The sequence below is a fragment of the Copidosoma floridanum genome, unplaced genomic scaffold (assembly GCF_036245765.1).
Source record: "Copidosoma floridanum isolate Cflo_tuat_1 unplaced genomic scaffold, Cflo_Japanese_pri ptg000020l, whole genome shotgun sequence".
Lineage (NCBI taxonomy): Eukaryota > Metazoa > Arthropoda > Insecta > Hymenoptera > Encyrtidae > Copidosoma > Copidosoma floridanum.
Window position 1 is genome coordinate 18797714 of NW_028321897.1, and position 14299 is coordinate 18812012.

General features: G+C 43.2%; 1 protein-coding gene across 1 annotated transcript in view; it reads right to left on the bottom strand.

Annotated features, from left to right (window-relative positions):
• LOC106636748 (uncharacterized) overlaps positions 1–14299 on the bottom strand; it is a 144609-nt gene that overhangs the window by 87212 nt on the left and 43098 nt on the right. The window lies entirely within an intron of this gene.

Sequence of the window (14299 nt, forward strand, 5' to 3'; positions counted from 1 at the left end):
GCAATGGCTCAGCTTTCAAAAAAGTGATGAGCCACCTTAAGTTAATTGTTGGGTCCGATGTAGTGAAAACTATTATCAGAAAACACATTTTGCGGAATTTCTTGGTGAGCTATAAATCGCTTAAAATCAACAAGGAATCCCTTAGTTTGAAGATTGCTGTTGATTTCGGTATGCACAGCTTTGAAACTCATGCATATATCGACTCGCAAAATATTTTTAGAATTGAGAAACGGATTTAAATGCGATTCTTTTCCTTGTTTTATTAAATTTTTTTCTCTTAAAAGACATTCAGTTTGAGATCAACACGTGAAATTATTTTTTCTGCTGTTAACTTCTCATCTACAGAAATAGCTCTACTACGTTATTGTCAATTTGAAATTTTGTAAATAACAAGCTACAAATGGAATTAAGCTGTAAAAATCCGAAAATTTTGAAAACAAATCAGAATGTGCGATGGTTGTTAAGCAGGTGATATTCTGAATTGTAAAAGTAGTTGCAATGACGATGCTGTGTGGCCACAACGTTTCATGTGTATATAGTCATTTCAGACTAGTTAGCCACATTAAGTTATAAAAAAAACTCATATGGTGTTCGACCACGAGATGAAGTGTCAGCAGCATTATCAGTAGTTCTTGTATGTCACTAGTCTATAACATCATCAAGTAATTAAATTTCTCTTACCCAATTTGTGTCAAAGACTTTAAAATCTCAAAGCGATTATTCAATTTTTTGTCAAACGATTATAAAATTACACCACAAATGACGTTTCGAATAGGAAATTTAAAAGCATTGTAGCTTTCTTAGTAAAGTCTTACAAGATGTCAAGTAGCACATAACTCTAAACGAGGAATAGTAAATGAACCTTTTAAAGGGGGTACATGCAATTTAGCACATGCTAATCAAATAAGAACCTTAACAGATGCATCAACCAATCTAACATATAGACAAGCATCATAACCTCATTTACTAGTGTCACAGAGCCCGATGATATCAACACGTATAAAATTATCGATTACTATTTTTTGATTGACTTTGAAATTTTGTATAATTCCGATATGATGAGCGGAAGTAATCCCAGAAGTATGTAATCTATTTAGTAACGATTCATTCCATCCAATTTACTTGCCAATAAATTTGTACTATAGCACCCGTCATGACATAACCGTATGATTTAAATCCAAGCCGATAATTATGAAGCTTTTTGTATATGGTTAGGCCTACTACAAGTCCATCGTTCAACGAAACTCCTTCATGGGTTTTGCTTAAGGTGTTAAAAACAAACGTATCTTGGTAGTAGTACTTGATGCTTTAAACAGTAGATGTTACGGAGATTACTACACCACCTCAAATATTCAGTTTTAAGCTCAGGATTTGCCTTTAATCACTATTTAAGTGAATAAAATTGTCGTAAAGCCCTGATTTTTGAGTCGCCTAAATCTACCATCTCCACTCAAAAAGTAATTGAATAACGTATCACCCATTAGTGTCTTAAGTCATGTTTTTTACATAATGAAGTTTGATTAAAGCTTTTTCTGGTTGTTTAGTATCTTTTTAATAGAATATCTTTTAGCTTCCAAAACCTATTTGTAATTCAAGATAATTCTTAAAATTGTTGTGTATGAGCATGATCAGCTTGTAAAATGGTTTTATCTTACGTATAAATTTCTTTTATTTAGTTTTGACAAAAATCTCCCACGACAATTTAATCTTATAAGGGTTTTCGCGCATAAGAATCTCAGTAATCAAAAGTAAGTTTAATTTGCCCGATGTAAAGCATAAAAAGCTTAGCGCCTGAGCCTATTGACATATCGATTCAATGTGGCATATAAAATTGCGGATCTGTGAGCTGTATCCTACGTGGTAATTTGAATAAATCTTGAGAAAATTTTTTGGATGGAACAAAATTAGCAATCTTTGAAATAACCAATAAAGTCAGATTGGAAAAGAAAAATTATGATTAATTGATTGAATTCTGATTTTGATGACATTTGGTATCTTACTCATTAATCACTCCGATCGTAACAGAACAATTTTCTAAAGGTTAGTTTAACGAGTTAGAAAGAGTAGATGTTAGATGCACGGAAATATATTCTATAACCATTGAAATAATAGAACTGTTTATAAAAAAACATTTTGACAAAAAATCTTATCATGAATGATGATTTAAATATCAATGTAAATTATGATTTTTTTTTTAAATTTCGAGCGTTTACAGAAAAAAATTTGAAAAAAATGCAAGTGTGCGAAATCAAAGTATTCTGAATTTGAATAAAGCAATTGTACCAATGTTTGATACAATGAATGCCAAAAAATCACGGTGGTGCATTACCACAATCAAAAATTGTGCGTTTAAAGATGCAGACAGATTATGTGTATTGGAATAATCCCAATTTAAATTAGTTGATCACTTTCAACTGTGAATTGCTGAGAGATTAGCTGGTAACCCTAGCTACACAAGTGAAATTTATTTGATTATCGAGTAGTTGTGCAAACGTGGTGTTATATATTAAGCTGATAATTAATTTTGACTTCAGTATCAGTATGAGTGTTGACGTATTCGGACATAAGTTGGATAAAACTGAGGGTGGAAGCGTTCAAGTCCCACCAGGCATTGGATATGGACTTACTTCAGATAGCCAGTCAATTGTTGCATTTAAAAGTATATTTAACATTCGGATTAGCAGTCCAGGTGACAGTTGCGTTCGATACCAAATTTGTTTTTAAATCATTATGTAACGATGTATAGTAACATTTATTGCATTTTTTACAAGAGCTAGAGGAACAAGCACCCACGTAAGAACGTAAACAGTTATTAGATTAGTAGATAGGCTAGGCTGGTTCTAGATTCCACCCCCCCCCCTAGTGCGGTGGGAGAGGAGGAGCTCCTGCTGTTGTACGAATGGTTTTGACCGTGGTGGAGGAGGAGAGGAATGTCGACGGCTCGTACTATTGTACGAGGGCTCCCAGGCATGGTTGAAAAGAAAACCATGTGAACAAATTCTTTTTTCTCTCTCGCTTTAATGTAAGATTTGTGGATGGAGACACTGCGTGCATAAGCTCTCTCTTCTCACTTTTACCTTAAATTGATAGATGGTAAAATATGATCGTCCTATTGTATGAGGTACCTTGCAAGCTCTCTAAAATAGTAAATCAAGGAGCTGTTAGACGATTTAAGGAGGGTTCCCTATCTCATCATATTTTTCGCTCTCTGCGCATGCTTTTGTACTCTATTTAACAGAATAGTATGGTATATAAGTTAATATGCACGCACAAGCTCATACACTTGTGTATACAAACGCATGAATACATACAATAGCTCTCGCGCGAGCATATGTGTTCAAACTCTGTCTCCCTCTTCATCCAAAGTCCTCGAAAGTTTTATCCAACTGTATCTTGAAGTGGGTGTGTGTATATATATATATATGTATACACATACATCAGTATTTGAAAGATAATAAAAAAGTAATATTTTGAAAAAAGTGATATTAATAGAAAACGATAAGTAGTTTTTAATTTACAAACTATATTCAAACAAAAACTACACAACACGATGATTAAACATTTCGTAATTGTTATTCTGATCATTTTTTTTAAATACACATACATTCTAAAAACTTTTAAATAGTACACTGAAAAGCTTTCTTAGTCTCTCATGCGATTTATTTAATCCTTTTTTTGCTGCACATTGTTTTTCTGCTACCAGTATCACTTCTGGCGATTCCTGAACAGAACGTGTTACAGAAATTAAATCAATTAATGGTACTTGTTGATCACTGGCAAGTGTTAGAGAATATGTAATCAAATCGCTGCCCATAGAAGCGTTGACAGCAGTGGTAAGAGGTATCCTTAAATCCAACGCTGTTAATGGTGAGCCGTGTTGGAGGGAGCATCGCTCAGGGAACAAGCAGAACTCTATTCTCCTTGGGAAGAATGGTTTCAAAAATGCAGATGACGATAACCATGGTTAATGTATGTTGTTGGGATCTGATGTATTTAGTAGTGGTAGTATGGACCACAATTAATTCATGTAAACCAGAAATAGTGATAGGAGTATAAAAAATCCTTCTCGAGGGGTGTAAAATAATAACGGTGAATTCCAAATTCTTAACTCAAGCGGCTCTGTAATTAAAAATATATTATTTATTTTTTTCATTTTTGAAGTTATACTTTTGTAGGCGCATTATGGGTGGAGGTGAACTGGCAATTTCAGATCGGTAGCCTGACAAAAAAGTGTGACAGAAGTCGATTTTGCTTAACTATTCTCCTTTTTATCGTCCCCCATGACGTACTTCTAGTCCCCTCTACACCACATAACACCACCACGCTACTTGACAATTTTGAATTTTATAAATTATATTTCTATTTCTTTTAACCACTTCTAAAAAAAAAACTGTTTCTAATAACTTCAAAAGAAATTCGAATCACCCACCTTTTGTACATTAGCTAACGCCCTTATCCACTCTGCTACGAGCAGGCCTGACAGGAGATATTTAATTACTGCATGTTATATTGTAAATTGGAGATTATTTTTCATGTAAAAACTAGTACCCCAGGTGGTAACCTCTCTAAGTAAATTTGCTAGCAGTTTCAAAAAAGTGAAAGCCCGGGTGATTGTCGCAGGCCCCACAAATTCTAGGAGGGGGCCACAAAGACGTGTCTTATGGCCATCAGGAACTGCTTAATGTTCCATGGCCCTTTCTACCGGACAAAGGACAAAAAAAAAGTCTGTCGAGTATAAGCACTAACGACACTGAGGACAGCAACGTGTCAGTATTTAGCAACCAGACCCGGGAGGAGCTTGTCTCTTTAAAAGAAAAAGTCAATATGCTCAAAGAAAAGCGACAGCTAGTTGCTGCTAAAGTCTAATCAGTAACAAAAGACATTACAGAGACGCTACAAATAATTAACGATAAGTACGGCAACACAGCAAACGCTGTTAAAAATGGGCTCAAAGCGGTGCTCAAGTATCTTCAAGAGGCAAAGGTGCTAAAAAAAGGCTTTCTTTATGAAAAAAAAGTGTATACCAACGCTTGGAAGTCGTCATTTGAATCCTTGCAGTGAAGAAAACAAAGGCAAGATAGTTTTCGACGGCATGTACAAAAAAAGAGACCCTGAATACTGCCCTAAAAAAGATTGAACGAAGTAAAAGAAACAGAAACCCATTGGACAGCCCTGAAAACGCCAGCAGACTATGTCTTCAAAGAAATAGAAGACAGTTAGTGGCAAACAAGAAGAAATTCCCCTAAATAACAAAACAAGCCAGAAGAAGAAAGTAAACGCCACAACAACAGTAGTAGTTAAGATGGCCGAAGAGCAGACCTTTGCAGAGGTGCTAAAGACGATGAAGGTCAACTTTTAACCCCGATAAGGCTAACGTGGCAGTCCAAAGTGTTGTCACTACAAAAAAAGGAGACATACTCATTAAGGCCGAAGGTAAAGAGATTGCTTTTGCATTCTCACAGCAAATTTAAGAGTCCGTAGCCGGACAGGGTACTGTCAAAATGAGCAACAGAAAAGTGACATTGAAGGTCCGGAACCTGGATGCCGATGAAGAGGAAGATGAGGTCGAAGAGGTTTTCGTTAGGACTTTTGGACTTTAAACCAGGAGCCAGAAGTACCTTTCTTAAAGCTAAATGCAAGAGGACAGAGGCTGGCTTTAATAAAGTTGGACGAAGTAACTGTCAGACAAGTAAAAAAGGAAGGCAGGTTACGAGTTTGCTTCGTAAGCTGCCAAATACGATGAAAAATTAAAGTAACAAGATGTTACAAATGCCTGGGATATCGACACGTCTCAGGCAACTGTAAGATAGATAACAAATCCACGCTTTGCTTTCGGTTTGGAAAATCAAACCACCGGAAAAAAGAGTGTCCAGGCCCAGCACGGTGCTTCCTTAGTCCAACAACGGACAACAACTCTTCAGGACTCAAGAGCATCAGCACCTCTAGCAAATGGTGACGAGTTAACTCGTTAATGCTGTGTGACGCGATGCTCTCCCTGGCGGCTCCACCCTGAAATAATGCTAACGCGATTCCAAGGTAGATCCAAAGCCGCGCGGCATAGGGGGGGTTTAACAGGGTATGGGTGGTCTAATAAAAAAAAAAATCCACTGAGTCCCACACTAATGCTAACCCTGTGGTGTGCCTAAATGCATTTCCCCTCCCTTCACAAAAAAAAAAAAAAAAAAACCAACTACTATTACTACTACTACTACTACTACTACTACTACTACTACTACTACTACTACTACTACTACTACTACTACTACTACTACTACTACTACTACTACTACTACTACTACTACTACTGGTTTTCGCTAGTTTCTCCATACCGGGCGCTTCCCCGGGTGGCGGATAGGGGCATCCTCTTGAAATAAGAGGTGACGATGGGCAGCTGAGGTGGCTCTCTATGGTGGTGGTCGGGGGCGTGGATCGGGGGGCGTGTGTGGCGCTGGCGTGTGTATCTGCGGCGGTGTGGGCGGGGGACTAGTGCCCCATGCCTCCATCGGTGTGGATGTATGGGCCGGCTTTGCTTGTGCTCCTTGTTCTTCGCTTTTTGCTGCTTCCGTGGGTGGCACTCCATTGCTTGATGCGGGCCAACAAAAACTAGCACCCGTCGTGTATAGAAGTAAGCGGCGGTTAAAACATTCTTCTCAGATACATGCATCACACACTCTTACTAAACAAACACAGGGACACTTACGGATTGTTCTGGGTTGCGTGTGGCGGGTCCTTTTCCGGGCTTGCGTTGGGGGCCCGGCCACGGGTGAAGCCGGATGATGAGGCCCGGGTAAGTCTGGGTAACCACATCTGATATGGCTGTACGCCTCATGAACAAAAAAGACGTGGTGGGCCGACTAATCTAGGCTTACTACCACTGAGGAGGCTATATGGCGGCACCTTAGTGCCTTACGCCAGCCCGTTTTGTTGGGTTGTCTGCGTGGTCTCGGGACTGTACGCCTGCCGCTCGTCTCGCTGGGATGATCGTTGTGTACCAACAAATACATACATTACACACGAACACCCTTCTTACACTGGTTACTCAACGCCAGGGCAGTCTCCGCGGGTGGGACTGAGGGAGTGTGGCGACTCCCGGCCGGCCCGAGCAAGTAGCATCTCTCTCTGGTAACAGAGAGGGCTGCTGCCCTGGTTTTAACCCTTTCCAAATGCTTATTTTTAGGAAAAAAAGGGTAGTGCTGGCCTTCGCGAGTCAGTACAAAACTAAAAAGATGCCAAAATGAAAAACGTCGATGTAAAACATGTAAAACAGGTACCCCAGGCGGTAACCTCTCTGAGGGAATCCGCCGTCAGTTCCGATCCGGTGAAAGCCCGGGTGACTGACGCAGGCCCCACGGATTCTGGGGGGGGGCCACAAAGACGTGTCTCATGGCCAACAGGGACTGCTAAATGTTCCATGGCCTTTCTTTTCAGACAAAGGACGACGAGGAAGCCTGTCGAGTATAGGCACTAACGACACCGAGGTTAGCAAGGTGTCGGTATTTAGCAACCAGACCCAGGAAGAGCTTGCCTCTTTAGAAGAAAGTGCCACTAGGCTCGGAAAAAAGCGACAGCAAGTTGCTGATAAAGTCCAATCAGCAACGAATGACATTACAGAGACGCTAAAACTGATTAATGATAAGTACGGCAACACAGCGAACGCTGTTAAAAATGGGCTCAAAGCGGCGCTTAAGCATCTTCAAGAGGCAGAGGTGCTAAGAGAACGCTGTCTTACTGAAGAAGATTTGTACATGAACGCTTGGAAGTCGTCATTTGAATCCCTGCAGTGGAGGGAAAAAAGGCGAGATAATTTCCGTCGGCATGTACAGAAACGAACCCTGAACACTGCCTTAAAGGAAATAGAACGAAGTAAGAGAAACAGGAGCCCATCGGACAGCCCTGAAAAACGCCAGCATACTATGTCTTTAAAGAAAAAGAAGACAGGTAGTGGCAAACAAGAGGAAATTCCCCTGAATGACAAATTAAGCCAGAAGAAAAAAGTGGACCCCACAACAACAGTAGTAGTAAAGATGGCTGAAGGGCAGACCTTTGCAACGGTGCTGAAGACTATGAAGGCGAACTTTGACCCCGATAAGGCTAAAGTGGCAGTCCAAAGTGTTGTCACTACAAAAAAAGGAGACATACTTATTAAAGCCAAAGGTGTAGAGAATGCTACTGCATTCTCACAGCAAATTGAAAAGTCGGTAGCCAGACAGGGTACCGTGAAAATGAGCGACAGAAAAGTAACATTAGAGGTCCGAGACCTGGATGCCATTGTAGAGGAAGACGAGGTCAAAGAGGCTTTCGCTAGGACTTTTGGACATCAGAGCCAGGAGCTAGAAGTTGCTCTCTTAAAGCCAAATGCCAGAGGACAGAGGCTGGCTTTAATCAAGGTGGACGAAACAACTGCCAGACAAGTAGAAAAGGAAGGCAGGTTACGAGTTGGCTTTGTAAGCTGCCGAATTCGAAGAAGAATCGAAGTAACAAGATGTTTTAAATGCCTGGGATATGGACACGTCTCGGGCAACTGTAGGGAAGAAAACAGATCCAAGCTTTGCTTCCGGTGTGGAAGCTCAAATCACCGGAAGAAAGAGTGCCTAGGTCCAGCACGGTGCTTCCTTTGCCCAACAACGGACAACAAGCACGAAGCAGGCAGCGGAAGCTGCCCTTTATTTAAAAGAGCCCTGAAAGAGGCTAGGGATAAGGCCCAAGCAGGGTCAAAATAAGGCAGAAAGGCCTTCAGTGGAAAGACAGGCTTATGTGGACCCACGCTGCGCTGGGTACCTTTTACCTATCAGCAAGGGAAAGCATTAAGCTAATAGTGGTGCTGGCTGAGTGGGCGGCCTACTATGAAGCGCTAGACAAGGTGCTGGTCCTCAGGGACCCCGAGTCCTTTTCAGGACTCGAGAGCATCAGCACCTCTAGCAAATGGTGGCGAGTTAGCTCGTTAATGCTGTGAGACGCGATGGTCTCCCTGGTGGCTCCACCCCGAAGTAATGCTAACGCGGTTCCGGGGTGGATCAAAAGCCACGCGGCATGGGGGGGGTTTTAGTGGGTATGGGTGGTCTAATAAAAAAAATCCACCGAGTCCCACACTACCGCTGTCCCTGCGGTGTGCCTCAATGCATTTCCCCTCCCTCCACAAAAAAAAAAAAAAAAAACTACTACTACTACTACTACTACTACTACTACTACTACTACTACTACTACTACTACTACTACTACTACTACTACTACTACTACTACTACTACTACTACTACTACTACTACTACTACTACTACTACTACTACTACTACTACTACTACTACTACTACTACTACCCCGGGTGGGGTTTTCGCTAGTTTCTCCATACCGGGCGCTTCCCCGGGTGGCGGATAGGGGCATCCTCTTGAAATAAGAGGTGACGATGGGCAGCTGAGGTGGCTCTCTATGGTGGTGGTCGGGGGCGTGGATCGGGGGGCGTGTGTGGCGCTGGCGTGTGTATCTGCGGCGGTGTGGGCGAAGGACTAGTGCCCCATGCCTCCATCGGTGTGGATGTATAGGCCGGCTCTGCTTGTGCTCCTTGTTCTTTGCTTTTTGCTGCTTCCGTGGGTGGCACTCCATTGCTTGATGCGGGCCAACAAAAACTAGCACCCGTCGTGTATAGAAGTAAGCGGCGGTTAAAACATTCTTCTCAGATAAATGCATCACACACTCTTACTAAACAAACACAGGGACACTTACGGATTGTTCTGGGTTGCGTGTGGCGGGTCCTTTTCCGGGCTTGCGTTGGGGGCCCGGCCGCGGGTGAAGCCGGATGATGAGGCCCGGGTAAGTCTGGGTAACCACATCTGATATGGCTGTACGCCTCATGAACAAAAAAGACGTGGTGGGCCGACTAATCTAGGCTTACTACCACTGAGGAGGCTATATGGCGGCACCTTAGTGATTTACGCCAGCCCGTTTTGTTGGGTTGTCTGCGTGGTCTCGGGACTGTACGCCTGCCGCTCGTCTCCCTGGGATGACCGTTGTGCACCAACAAATACATACATTACACACGAACACCCTTCTTACACTTGTTACTCAACGCCAGGGCAGTCTCCGCGGGTGGGACTGAGGGAGAGTGGCGACTCCCGGCCGGCCCGAGCAAGTAGCATCTCTCTCTGGTAACAGAGAGGGCTGCTGCCCTGGTTTTAACCCTTTCCAAATGCTTATTTCTAGGAAAAAAAGGGTAGTGCTGGCCTTCGCGGGTCAGTACGAAACTAAAAAGATGCCAAAATGAAGAACGTCAATGTAAAACAGGTACCCCAGGCGGTAACCTCTTTGAGGGAATCCGCCGTCAGTTCCGATCCGGTGAAAGCCCGGGTGACTGACGCAGGCCCCACGGATTCTGGGGGGGGCCACAAAGACGTGTCTCATGGCCAACAGGGACTGCTAAATGTTCCATGGCCTTTTCTAACGGACAAAGGACGAAGAGGAAGCCTGTCGAGTATAGGCACTAACGACACCGAGGACAGCAACGTGTCAGTATTCAGCAACCAGACAAGGGAGGAGCTTGCCTCTTTTGAAGAAGATGGTGCTAAGCTTAGAGTAAAGCGACAGCAATGGGCTGATAGAGTTCAATCAGCAACGAAAGATATAACAGAGACGCTACAATTAATTAACGATAAGTACGGCAACACAGCGAACGCTGTTAAGAACGGGCTAAAAGCCGCGCTAGAACACCTCCAAGAGGCAGAGGTGCTAAGAAAAGGCTTTCTTTACGAAGAAGAAACGTACGTTAACGCTTGGAAGTCGTCATTTGAATCGCTGCAGTGGAGGGAAAAAAGGCGAGATAATTTTCGACGGCATGTTCAGAAAAAGACCTTGAACACTGCCCTAAAACAAATAGAACGTAGTAAAAGAAACAGGAGCCCATCGGACAGCCCTGAGAAACAGCAGCATATTATGTCTTTAAAAAAAAAGAAAACAGTTAGTGGCAAACAAGAAGAAATTCCCCTGAATGACAAAACAAACCAGAAGAAAAAAGTAGACGCCACAACAACAGTAGTAGTGAAGATGGCTGGAGGACAAACCTTTGCAACGGTGCTGAAGACGATGAAGGCGAATTTTGACCCCGACAAGACTGACGTGTCAATCCAAAGTGTTGTCACTACAAAAAAAGGAGACATACTTATTAAGGCCAAAGGTGTAGAGAATGCTACTGCATTCTCACAGCAAATTGAAAAGTCGGTAGCCGGACAAGGTACTGTCAAAATAAGCAGCAGAAAAGTGATTTTAGAGGTCCGAGACCTGGATGCCATTGTTGAGGAAGACGAGGTCAAAAAGGCTTTCGCTAAGACTTTTGGACTTAAGAGCCAGGAGCCAGAAGTTACTCTCTTAAAGCCAAATGCCAGAGGACAGAGGCTGGCTTTAATCAAGGTGGACGAAACAACTGCCAGACAAGTAGAAGAGGAAGGCAGGTTACGAGTTGGCTTCGTAAGCTGCCGAATACGAAGAAGAATTGAAGTAATAAGATGTTACAAATGCCTGGGATATGGACACGTCTCGGGCAACTGTGAGAACGAAAACAGATCCAAGCTGTGCTTTCGGTGTGGAAGCTCAAACCACCGGAAGAAAGAGTGTACAGGCCCAGCACGGTGCTTCCTTTGCCCAACAACGGACAACAAGCACGAAGCAGGCAGCGGAAGCTGCCCTTTATTCAGAAGAGCCCTGAAAGAGGCCAGGGATAAGGCCCAAGCAGGATCAAAATAAGGCAGAAAGGCCTTAAGTTGAAAGACAGGCTTATGTGGACCCACGCTGCACTGGGTACTTCTTACCTATCAGCAAGGGAAAGCATTAAGCTAATAGTGGTGCTGGCTGAGTAGGCGGCCTACTATGAAGCGCTAGACAAGGTGCTGGTCCTCCGGGACCCCGAGTCCTTTTCAGGACTCGAGAGCATCAGCACCTCTAGCAAATGGTGGCGAGTTAGCTCGTTAATGCTGTGAGACGCGATGGTCTCCCTGGTGGCTCCACCCCGAAGTAATGCTAACGCGGTTCCGGGATGGATCAAAAGCCACGCGGCATGGGGGGGGGTTTTAGTGGGTATGGGTGGTCTAATAAAAAAAATCCACCGAGTCCCACACTACCGCTGTCCCTGCGGTGTGCCTTAATGCATTTCCCCTCCCTCCACAAAAAAAAAAAAAAAACTACTACTACTACTACTACTACTACTACTACTACTACTACTACTACTACTACTACTACTACTAATACTACTACTACTACTACTACTACTACTACTACTACTACTACTACTACTACTACTACTACTACTACTACTACTACTACTACTACTACTACTACTACTACTACTACTACTACTACTACTACTACTACTACTACTACTACTACTACTACTACTACTACTACTACTACTACTACTACTACTACTACTACTTAAGAGTTTGCCTCTTTAGAAGAAAGTGTCCCTATGCTCAGAGTAAAACGGCAGCAGGTTGCTGATCAAGTCTGATCAGTAACGGAAGACATTACAGAGACGCTACAAATGATTAACGATAAGTACGGCAACACAGTGAACGCTGTTAAGAATGAGCTCAAGGCCACGCTTAAACACCTTTAAGAGGCAGAGGTACTAAGAAAAGGCTTTCTTTATGAAAAAAAAGTGTATACCAACGCTTGGAAGTCGTCATTTAAATCCTTGCAGTGGAGAAAACAAAGGCAAGATAGTTTTCGACGATATGTACAAAAAAAAAAACCCTGAATACTGCCCTAAAAAAGATTGAACGAAGTAAAAGAAACAAAAGCCCATTGGACAGCCCTGAAAACGCCAGCAGACTATGTCTTCAAAGAAAAAGAGAACAGGCAGTGGCAAACAAGAAGAAATTCTTCCGAAGAAAAAAACAAGCTAGAATAAAAAAGTGGATGCAACAACAACAGTAGTAGTGAAGATGGCCGAAGGGCAGACCTTTGCAAAGGTGCTAAGGACAATGAAGGCGAACTTTGACCCTGATAAGGCTAATGTGGCAGTCCAACGTGTTGTCACTAATAAAAAAGGAGACATACTTATTAAGGCCAAAGGTGTAGAGAATGCTATACTGCATTCTCACAGCAAATTGAAAAGTCGGTAGCCAGGCAGAGTACTGTCCAAATTAGCAACAGAAAAGTGACATTAGAGGTCCGAGACCTGGATGCCATTGTGGAGGAAGATGAGGTCAAAAAGGCTTTCGCTAGGACTTTTGGACATTAGAGCCAGGAGCCAGAAGTAGCTCTCTTAACGCCAAATGCCAGGAGACAGAGGCTGGCGTTGATAAAGGTGGACGAAGCAACTGCTAGACAAGTAGCAAAGGAAGGCAGGTTACGAGTTGGTTTTGTAAGCTGCCGAATTCGAATAAGAATCGAAGTAACAAGATGTTACAAATGCCTGGGATATGGACACGTCTCAGGCAACTGTAAAAAAAACAATAGATCCAAGCTTTGCTTCTGGTTTGGAAGCTCAAACCACCGAAAGGAAGAGTGTCCAGGCCCAGCACGGTGCTTCCTTTCCCCAACAACGGACAACAAGCACGAAGCAGGCAGCAGGAGCTGCCCTTGATTTAGAAGAGCCCTGAAAGAGGCCAGAGATAAGGCTCAAGCAGGAACAAAATGAGGCAAAAAGGCCTTGAGTTAAAAGACAGGCTTGTGTGGACCCACGCTGGGCTGGGTACTTTTTACCTATCAGCGAGAAAAAGAATTAAGCTTATAGTGGTGCTGGCTGAGTAGGTCGCCTACTATGAAGCGCTAGACAGGTGCTGGTCCTCAGGGACCCCGAATCCTTTTCAGGACTCGAGAGCATCAGCACCTCTAGCAAATGGTGGCAAGTTAGCTCGTTAATGCTGTAAGACGCGATGTTCTCCCTGGTGGCTCCACCTTGAAGTAATGCTTACGCGGTTCCAGGGTAAATCATAAGCCACGCGGCATGGGGGGGGGTTTAGTGGGTATGGGTGGTCTAATAAAAAAAATCCACCGAGTCCCACACTACCACTGTCCCTGCGGTGTGCCTGTATGCATTTCCCCTCTCTCCACAAAAAAAAAAACAAAAAAACTCGTACTACTACTACTTTCGGGTGGGGTTTTCGCTAGTTTCTCCATACTGGGCGCTTTCCTGGGTGGTGGATAGGGGCATCCCCTTTAAATATGAGGTGACGATGGGTAGCTGGGGTAGCTCTCTGTGGTGGTGGTCGGGGGCGTGGATCAGGAGGCGTGTGTGGCGTTGGCGTGCGTATCTGCAGTAATGTGGATGAAGGACTAGTGCCTCATGTCTCCATCGGTGTGGATGCATGGGCC